This window comes from Alosa sapidissima, chromosome 2, assembly GCF_018492685.1.
Source record: "Alosa sapidissima isolate fAloSap1 chromosome 2, fAloSap1.pri, whole genome shotgun sequence".
NCBI classification, from domain to species: domain Eukaryota; kingdom Metazoa; phylum Chordata; class Actinopteri; order Clupeiformes; family Clupeidae; genus Alosa; species Alosa sapidissima.
In genome coordinates this window covers 6,986,043-6,996,598 of record NC_055958.1, presented here as the reverse complement: position 1 = coordinate 6,996,598, position 10,556 = coordinate 6,986,043, and the positions used below count along the sequence as shown (strand labels likewise).

Below are 10,556 nucleotides of genomic sequence, written 5' to 3'. Positions count from 1 at the left end.
TATATAGAAATGTTTTGTATTAGGTCTGGTATAGAGCAAGTTACACTGGAGAAATTCTCGAGATATTCACAGAAAACTGTGTCTGGCCTACCTCCTTTTGGGGGGCCCAATGTGGCAGGTGGGTAACGGATCAATGTGTCCCGGAAATCGTTGACAGAAACTCATTGAAGGAAAAAAAAAATCTGAAAGAAAAAGAAATCTGACTAAACCTATATGACCACCACTTTGTTAGCGAGGCAATCATAATGATACAAGTCAAAGACCACTGCAGCAACTTCTTTTCAATGCCTGCAATTTATAGCCCAGTCAAAATTGGTTCTTTTTTATGTTTCTGTAACTTGGCAAGAATTCCGGAGGCCATAGCCAACCCTCCATTCCCTTCACCCTCTCTACTTAATGTCCATTAGTGCAATTATCATTATGGGGGTCCTTGTTTTTTGGACCTCAGTATTTTCAAAACTATGTGTCCCTGGTTACCTCAGCGACCATTAGGGTTTTTGATAATGGATTTATATCTGAAAATGTTCAGTGCTTCAAACTGTACAAGTGTACCAAGTTACATCCTTTTATGGAAAAAATTACTTAATTAGCATATCACAATGTAGAATAAGTTCAGTATAACTGCCATAAGTAAAAACTTTTACCTTTGACCTACTGTAGATGCACAAATTATGCCAATTTTGACCATGTTCCACCACTTGGATTTCCAAAAAATATTTCTGTTGCAATTAGTTTTGGTTTGGGTAAAATCTTCCTGGACTAAAATGATCTGTGTAAACTGTACCAGACCATTGGTGCATGGGCACAGCTTCCTTCACCATTTTTAATGACTTGCGCCGTCACTGTAGCTTTGTTTGGTTGTACTTTATTCGCCAGGTCTTTGTCCATTTGCTCCTGAGTGTGGCTTCTACTGTATGCCAGTCCCATCATGCCTTTCAAGCTCTGGGAGTAATTTACCTATCTCCTTAAAGTCAAGAAGATCTGCTCTGCCTCTGCCTTGTCCATTAATTCTGTATATTGGGACACCTCGATTTATTAACAAAACAGAAGAGAGAAAGTCAGAAGAGTAGAAACACTGTAGCTTTACTGCTTGGCCCCCAGTAAGAGAAGGCAGAAACACAATGGGTGCATGGCTGCTTGGCCCCCAGTAAAAAGGTGATGAAAATAACTTAAGGTAGAAAAACAATGATATCCTATGCAGTAATCTGCTTGGCCCCCACTAAAGGTGTTGAACTGTGTAAGGCAAAAACACAATAGATGACAAATCAACTTTGCATGAAGAGTCTCTATATATATACACATTTAAAAAATATTTACTATACGGTTCTAGGGCTGTCACAGAGTGCAATTATGACATTTATTTACTGTAAGTGAAATAATAACAAAAGAAGAAGGGGTGTCCATGTAGCTTTGCTTGGCTCCTAGTAAAGGTGATGAATAATAAGTTGAGGTATAAGTAAAGGATGGGGGGGGGGGGGGGTACAAAGTTTTATGGTCATGAGATGGTTTAGATGGTGACAATTATTGACAACTATACCCTTACAACTGATAAAACAAATATAATATCACTAAATTAGGACTGTCAAAATAACTGATTAATTTCGATTAATTAATTTGAGAAAAAATAACTGATTAAAAAAATTAGTACACATTAATCGATTCTGTATGACCTTTGACCCCGAGCCGTTCTAGTCAGTAAAAATTTGACTGTAAAATGAAGGAGAGAGAAGAAAACGTGCTGCCTGGATCATTGATTGGAACATATACTTTTAAAAAACGGCCTGATGGTGTTGATAAAAATAAAGTGTTAAAAATAAAGTCCTTTGCAATGTCTGCAGCAAGGAATTTTCATATCACCGGAGTTCATCAACTCTATAGTCGCACATCAATGCAAATAAATAAGTGTTGACATTGAGGGGAGTGTTAATTTATTTTCATTGTGTCCCCTAGGTTATATCTGTGGCCTGAAATGCCTTGTATGTGAAAAAAAAACTTCTTCCCGAAGCACTTTTGAATTTATTTCCTCAGCATATTAGGTCATTAGGCCATTATTTGAACAGTGAAAATAATAATAAAAGAGTTTTTGAACTTTAATGTCACTAATGCTGATTATTCAATGATTCATTTGAATTTAAATATTTTAAATACTTTCACAGCAAAAATGATATATGCGATTAATTTAGATTAATTAATCACAGAGTATGTAATTAATTAGATTAATTTTTTTTAATCGATTGACAGCCCTACACTAAATCAGTGAATTATTACATTGGTAGGAGGTAAACCTTCCCACCAAAGATTCTAGAACAGAGCTCTGTTCTAGAATCTTTGCTTCCCACCAACGTAATAACTTCCTGCAAACGTAATAATTATTATGTTGGTGGGAAATTGGGTTATAACGTTGGCAGTAGGCAAGAGTTATTACGTTGGTGGGAAATTATTACGTTGGCAGGATTGTTACATTTGAAACGTGCTGATTTTGTGCCGATTTTTATTACGTTGGTGGGAAGTTATTACGTTGATGGGTGTTACAAGGCACTGAATGGACTTTGAAACTTTGTTTACATTTTACATGCCTCTCAGGCACTACATGCGAGTAGTTCATCAGTGTGTGCTTTTGCATGTTGCGGGGGCATTAATTAATTCACAATTTCCTTTGCTGTGGAGTATGTAGGACAGCCAAATCAACATATTATCCATGCAGTGCTCTGCAGGAGTGCAGTAAGAGATGTGATATTGTGGTCCATCATGGCGTCACCTTTCCCTGTACATCACCATCATTTCATGACAAGAACAACTTCCATGACAAGGCAGGTCAGGCGATGGGTGCAACTGAGTTTGAAGAGATAGAATGATCAAGGGAATATTCATCAATGATAACTTGGCGCATATACAAACAGCAGACTGTAAACTGTAACTACATGTATGAATGTACATTTAATTGTTTTCTCTCTGTAAATTGCATTGTCTTCTCTTTTCAGCAAACCAGGGAATTAGTCAATCAAACTTGAATGAAACATAATATGTCATGATTAAATTGAGTTGAAAATAACAACAAAATCTCATAGTAATTTTTTGTGTTATGCTCACTCATTTTATTCACACCCACATAGTCACAGGGTGACCATAAATGATCAGTATACACACCAGAGATGGCAACTCTCACTTCCCGTACTCAAGTAGAAGTACAAATGCTTCTGTTAAAAAATACTCGAAGCTGTGTGCAAAAGTAGATCAACATAGAATGAAAAATGAGTACTTTAGACCATTATTTGCCAAGGTATGCTCATGCGTTTTGTAATGCCCTATATGGAAACTCCCCATAGGACTTTTGGTTACCCAAAATGCATACTGACAATAAAAGTATGCATTTCTGAGGTTTCTTGTAGAATATTTTGATTGTATGTCAGGTTCTGATATAGACACAAAATGGAATAATTACAGAAGTCTCTATTTTTGCATTTTCTTTGTTGGCTTCATGGGTGTGTATAAGATGGACTATACATCTGCACAACTAATATTGGATAAAACAATATGAATATTTAATTCCTATGGATTCCTGTGAATATTTCAAGACCAGGGATGTAGTGGTAAAATAAGAGGTGGGTAAACTATGAATTCTGTGATCACGAGGTGGACTGCGCCATGCGGTAACAGATTTTTAGAAAATAACATGTTTGATGATGGTGGAGGTTATTGTCCAATGTTTACATAATACAAGTGACATTAAGTGGTTCATAGAGTGTTGATGAGTGTACATGTTGTTATTGTGGATAATACAATGTGATTTTTAAAAGTTGTTTACTTGCGTTTAGCCTCCACTACATCCCTGTTCAAGACCCAATGCTGCATCTACTTATTGCTAAGGATATACACTGCAGCTAGAAGTTAGGGAAGCACCAAAGGAGAGGAGAAGAGGAGGGCATTTTTGACTACATTTAATTGAGACATACTAGGCTATGTGCTAACATTAACGTTACTGCCATCAAGCTGCAATTTGCCGCGAATGAATGCCGCCCAAATCTGTCGAGTCATCTTTGGTGCGTCAAGTGCAACGTATAGCCTATTCCCATCTGCTATTGATGACACGAAAAATAATAACGGTAACTCCACTGAAATTATTTTAAACTGAAGTAACGAGCCAGTTTTGTAAAATGTAAGGAGTAGAAAGTACCGATATTCGTGTTAAAATGTAAGGAGTAAAAGTAAAAAATCTAAAGTAGTGAAGTAGCCTAAAGTAAAAATATCTAAAACATCTACTTGAGTGAGAAGCCCCTGGCTGCAGGTTGCAGATCGGGGCTGGGCTCAATATGGGGCTGAGCGCAACGTTGAGCTCAGCCCACCTTCACCACGTCTTCTTACGCTGACAATGTCCGTAGGGCCTACCTTGTTTCCTACTGTCCAAGTTATATTTCTCAACATAATCTCTAGGAAGAATGCTTAAATCTATAAAAGCATTTCCTCGGCTTCAAGAGAAAAAAACATGGAGGTTAGACTCTCGCTGTTAGGCTTACTGGGTAGGGTAGCCTATAATGTGTAGGGGAGAACTGGTAGGCTATTATGAACCACTTCGCTGCGCGGCGGTCATATAGGTTTAGTCAGATTTTTTTTTTTTTTTTCTTTTTTTTCCGCATGCCCAAATTTCCGTCAATGATTCCCGGGACACTGAAAGACCGGGGTACACGAAACTTGGTGGACATGTAACCCCACATGGATAGCATGGAACCATCGTTTTTCGTTTTGATCTGTAGCCCCCCCGCTGGACTGGACCCCCCGAAAGGAGGGTAGGGCAGACACAGTTTTCTGTGAATATCTCGAAAACCGTAGGGTTTAGGAGGACCATTTTTTTTTGTATGTTGATCTCAAGGGGCCATGTCAACCCATTCCATAACCACTCATTTCATGTATAGCGCCACCTAGTTAAACACAAAAAAGTAAAAATGAGGTGTTGTAATTGAAGGTATCTGTGACCTAACATAGTCAAAACTGCACGAAATTGGAAGTGTAGGATCATTATGACACCCTCTGTATGCACGCCAAGTTTTGTGGAATTCCGTTCATGGGGGGCCACACAATAAATTAATTTATGTTACTATACCCCAACTGACCTGTAGATGGCCGGAGACAGTTTTCTGTGAATATCTCGAGAACCGTAGGGCCTAGGAGGTCCACCTTTTTTATGTATGTTGGTCTTAAGGGGGCATGTCAACCCATCCCATTACCACTTATTTCATGTATAGCACCACCTAGTTAAAAATTAAAAAGCAAAAAATTAGGTGTTTTCATCACAATATCTCTGGCTGACAAGGTCAAAACTGCACGAAATTAAAAGTGTAGGATCATTATGACACCCTCCGAATGCATGCCAAGTTTTGTGTACTTTCGTTCATGGGGGGCCTTACAATAAAATAATTTATGTGTACATTTAGTGACATACACCAACAAGGATTCCCGGGACACTGAAAGACCGGGGTACACAAAACTTGGTGGGCATGGATAGCATGGAACCGTCATTTTTCGTTTTGATCTGTTGCCCCCACGCTGAACTGGACCCCCGAAAGGAGGGTAGGGCAGACACAGTTCTCTGTGAATATCTTGAGAACTGTAGGGCCTAGGATGACCATTTTTTTCCGTATGTTTGCCTCCAGGGGTCATGTTAACCCATTTCATGTGCACACATGTGCACAAACAGATACACACACACACACACACATACATTCACAGTAATCATATGTATGACACATACTCACACAGTAGACATATGTACGCTTGCATGCACAAGCACATACGCAGGCACACACACAAGCACGCACACACTCACACACACACACACCCACACACATAACATAACACAAACCATCAAGAATTTCTCAGAATTATGAACAGGCAAGATGGAGGTGGGGTTGTATAAAATGAATTTTACATGTGAAATCTATGAACTAATCATGTTTTGGTACTTGTTGTCTAGCAGATACCAGTGAGAATTGAGTGTGGATAATGCAATTTAGTGAGACAGTTAGAATCATATAGGCCTTTCAGCATGATTTCTTTTTGTGGAAAAAATGTGCTGGACTGGGCGGTGGTCATATTTTGTACCGCTCTGCGGTACATCTAGTTTATTATTATTATTATTATTATTATGGCTATAATGCAATTAAATGAAAATAACAGTTGTAACTAGCCTGGGAAAAACCCAGACGTACTCCCAGCAAATTCGAGATTCGCTCTGTAAGTCCGTCTGGCCTAGAACCCATTCTAACCCATAGGGCTGCACAGTCCCGCCCACAGCCAAAATGCAGTTAGGTGCCGGAAGTAAGATTCCCATTCATTTGTCCCATTGACGTTTTGGAAAAATCCGTATCTAAAGAGTTTTACAGCATGTCTTAGGCTTACCAGCTACGGCATAACTCATAAGCATACAACATATCATTTTGAGTGAAAAAACGAAGAGAAAATCCAAAAAAAGTCAAAAGTACAAGACTGTGTACATATTTTCATTTCCGAGAGAAGGAACTACTCATCCCATAAACCACCGCGCCTCACTGAATAATATATAAGCAAGGCAAGAACCGCGAAAAAGTCTCTTGAGCGACTTCCAAATCTGATGACGGCCATGCAAACTTTTTCCTCCAGTGATTTTTATATAGTGAATGGGCAGTTAATAGCAGTTATATGAGGAGTAATCGTGTAAATAATAGTGTTTTGATATTTAATTTTATATTTATCATTGTGTATTTTATATCATGTGTGTGTGAAAGTGGTTAACGTTAACGTTAGCAACATGGTGCAGTGCTTCGTACCTGACTGTCATCCTATGCTGTCATCACTGCTCAGTCGGGCTGATGCATGGACTGGTGCATGGTCTGCTCTTAGACCACCATATTCGGTTTATTAATTTGCTGTGAATTATTACACAAAATGTTTATTAAATGCACGAAGAAGTATTCCTAGGTTAATGATTGATATGAATCATACAGTATGAAGGCTACAGTAGCCTAGCTAATGTTAACTAGCAGCATTAACGTTACCAACCTCCCTGCTTAACTCACCACAACTTTGTAGGTCTTGTCCCTCATGCTGGCCCTTACAAAACCCACAAGCTGACAACAGTCAATGTGACCCGATTTAAAGTGGCTTTCACCACTTTGGACACTCACTAAAACATAATATATTTCATACATGTGTTGCAGCATGTAGGCTAATGTTAGCTGCATTATGTAATGACATACAATGTCGGAAATGCTACAGGTTAGCCTGTCGGCTACCTGAAAAGTTGGAGTGTTTAAACTAACATTTACAGTGGTCTATTTGATAGTGTATTGGCCCTGACTAAGTTTGTGTGATGTATAAACCACAACACTTGTTGATACAAGTACCAATATTCGTCAAGAAATTTTTTAATCACATTAAGATTTTCGCAGTAAAAGTAAAAGGCAGTAAAAGACTCTTTGTAGGCTAATTTACAAAGACGTCGTGCCACACTGAAAGCTAATATTTTGTCACTATTACATCTGCCCTCTGTCAAAGACAATTGCATTTTCAGCTCTGAACAAAACCGTTCACGTTCAAACGAGCATTTTGTTTCTATCTATCTATCGCCATCTTTGTCAATAATTTTCGCTGAGAAGTTTCAAACTATGACCATAACGGCCTTTCCACCAATCAGAGGCATCACTGGACCCTTTAGGATTGTGGGTAATGAAGTACTTATCCAAGACATCGCGATTAAAAGACATTTATTTCAAAACAAGGTTAGTACCCCATGAACTTTTGGCGTCTATATAAGCATATACAATCACTTAGTACAGCCGTAGCTGGTTTTAAGTCTACCACGTGCAGTTAAGTTTTTATGGCTTATACCGCAATTGTCAATGGAGAAATTGCATTGAATTTTTACTTCCGGCATCGGCTGTGGGCGGGACTGTGCAGCCCTATTTCCAATTTTCCTAGATCGAAGCACCAATCAGAACCCTTGAGGCGGGCTTTACACAAAGACGATAGCGCACCCTGTTGAAGAAGCCGGTTATTTAAAAAAAAAAAACATCACTGATGGCTGCTGCCGCTTGTTTGAAGCTGATATCACGTTGGTTTAAGACAGGGAGTTAGAAGTTTCTTAACTGCTTCCTTATGTTGGAATATGCAACATGCAATGTATGTAAGGGATACCTATGTGATATCTGCAACAATTGTAGGCTACTGAAAAAGGTTTGATATTCTGTTCATTTATAGGACTATAGTAGCTGGACACGTAGAAGCTAGCCGACAGAAAACACATAGGCTACTTTTGAATTGGTGTGCTATGCGAACATAATTCGAATGCTACACTTCAGTGTTTGCCTTGAAACAATTCCGGCATAATTGCTTTGAACGTTTCAGTCTCTCGTCCCCCCATTCCTGTGTAGCAGGATTAAGGGGTGGAGGGCCCCATAATCACTCCCTAATTGCTTAGCCAATAAGTTTACCTGGCTACCATATAAAATGGTAGGTAGCGTTTGCCCAGGTGGACACCTGGAAACCTGCCTCTGTCACTTCCCAACGCACGCCTTCCTGCCGGCCGCCGGTATGAGATCTCTGTGTTTTTCTCCCTCTTGCGCTACCGTTTTTACTTGTTTCAGGAGGTTAATATCTGCAATCCTGGTTTTCCAGCACCATCCATGTGTGGCAAGTGGTAGAGATTTTACACAATAGCTGACTACGCCACGATGGGACTTGCACCCAAAGATATAATTCAGAGATTAACATCCTTAACCCAGTAAGGCACTCAGGTTCGTAGAACTGACAGAGACATGGTTCCATAAAAAACAATTATTTATTTTTACACTGTAAATTCACATACACATAAAACAGGAAGAGGGCTGAGGCTTACCGGTGGGAGGGCAGTGGATAATAATGAGTATCCGAAGGAGGCACCCAATCACACGTGTTTGGTCACACACACACACACACACACACACACACACACACGGCAATAATACACTCAGTGAGAGACAAATGTCACAGCACACAAAGATGGGAACCCATCACCACCAGGAACTGCTCCCACTTTCGGCTCTCAGCACCTAAACAGAGGGGACGGACAAGGATTACAGACAGCTCACATAAAGTGTAACAAAGTAAATCAAACAACAACCAATAAAACAAACAGTCACACTAAGGATCCGCAGCTTCACAGCCTCCCCTTAGTGAGGACAAAACAAATTAACAAAGATTAGTGCAAACAGAAAGACAAATCACAAAACAAAGGTCAACACTTTGGCGATCAACAGCACTAGGGGAAACGGCCTCCAGTCAAGTGTATAAGAAACAAAGAAACAGACAGACAAACGTAGGCTACAAACAACACAGACAATAACAGGATGCAACGCAGAACAGAGAAAAACAATCAATAAAATAGGGTCCGTTCATCAAGCACCCATTCCTTCCTAACGAGCGCTATAGCACCCGAATGAGTTCCAGTGGCTTTCTAGTCCAAGGCCTCTATGCGTAGTCCACTAGCGTAGGCTACGACAAGCTAGCTGCAGGCCACGTTAACAGCGGGACCAGTGGTGCTGATTAGACGGGCACATGAAGAAGTCGTAGGCTAAAAATTACGTAGGCAAAGCAGCAGAGTTCTTATCAATGTAGCCAATTGACAGCCGCTCCCCTGCTACATAGTGATCCCTGGAACACACAAAATACTCACTTAAAACGGGAACTACTTGAGTACTTCACTTCGTACAAATGGATATAACATACCCGGGGACTGCACTGGACGCACATCCAGCCAGCGGGAGGCCAATGCTGCACAGGGAGGGGGAGACTCTACGACAAAGCACTAAGTGTGAGTAACAATATAAAAAGACTTTACCAGTAAAATAGCACAGGAAGCGTGATCATACCTGCGGCGATGGCAATTGTCAGGGCGGTAAAAAGGGGCGGGCCTTTGACGTCTGGCATAACACAATGAGGGTCCTTGAATTTAAATAGAGGCACTGTTGTACTGATTGGCCCATATCTGGCTACCGAGAGCCACTCACGATGCCGCCACCTGTGCTTGAATAAAAAGTGGGCACTGCACCACTTCATTCTGCTACACATGCTTGCCTCACTGGCCTCCGTGCTGTCTTGGTGCATGGCTTGTTCCGCCACGGTGCACTCTCAGTAACTTACACCCTGTCTCAAGTGATGAGTTGCTACACTGGTATGTAGCCTATTGAGGTATTTAACTCGTTTCTCATGTTTGTCTGGTTTTAATCTTATTTTTGTCGTGCATTGTAGGTGTTGTGGGCCTAAGTCATCTGGACGTGCATTGTGCTCACTGCTGCTTTGCTGAGTTTTGGTCCGTGCATTATCCGTTGTGAAAACATTGTTTCCTGCTTCACCATTCGCGTCACTGTGGCACCGAAGCTAGCAGCAGGAAACAGGAGTATGAGAGATCTTTGCCAGAATCCAGTTAAAAAATCAAGAAATGATCCAGTTTTATTCCTCACCTCAGAAAGCATATTTTTGTGAAAAACAGGACCTTGATTCAAATTTAAAAAAAAAACCTTTGAGGCAGAAAAGATTATTTCAAAGCT

General features: G+C 40.2%; 1 long non-coding RNA gene across 1 annotated transcript; it reads left to right on the top strand.

The window, feature by feature from the left end:
- Positions 1 to 215: 215 nt before the first annotated feature.
- On the top strand, positions 216 to 9,377 carry LOC121688280. Its single transcript, XR_006024546.1, has 3 exons — positions 216 to 227; positions 1,068 to 1,077; positions 9,294 to 9,377. It is a non-coding gene; the product is annotated as an uncharacterized LOC121688280 (long non-coding RNA).
- The last annotated feature ends 1,179 nt before the right edge of the window (positions 9,378 to 10,556 follow it).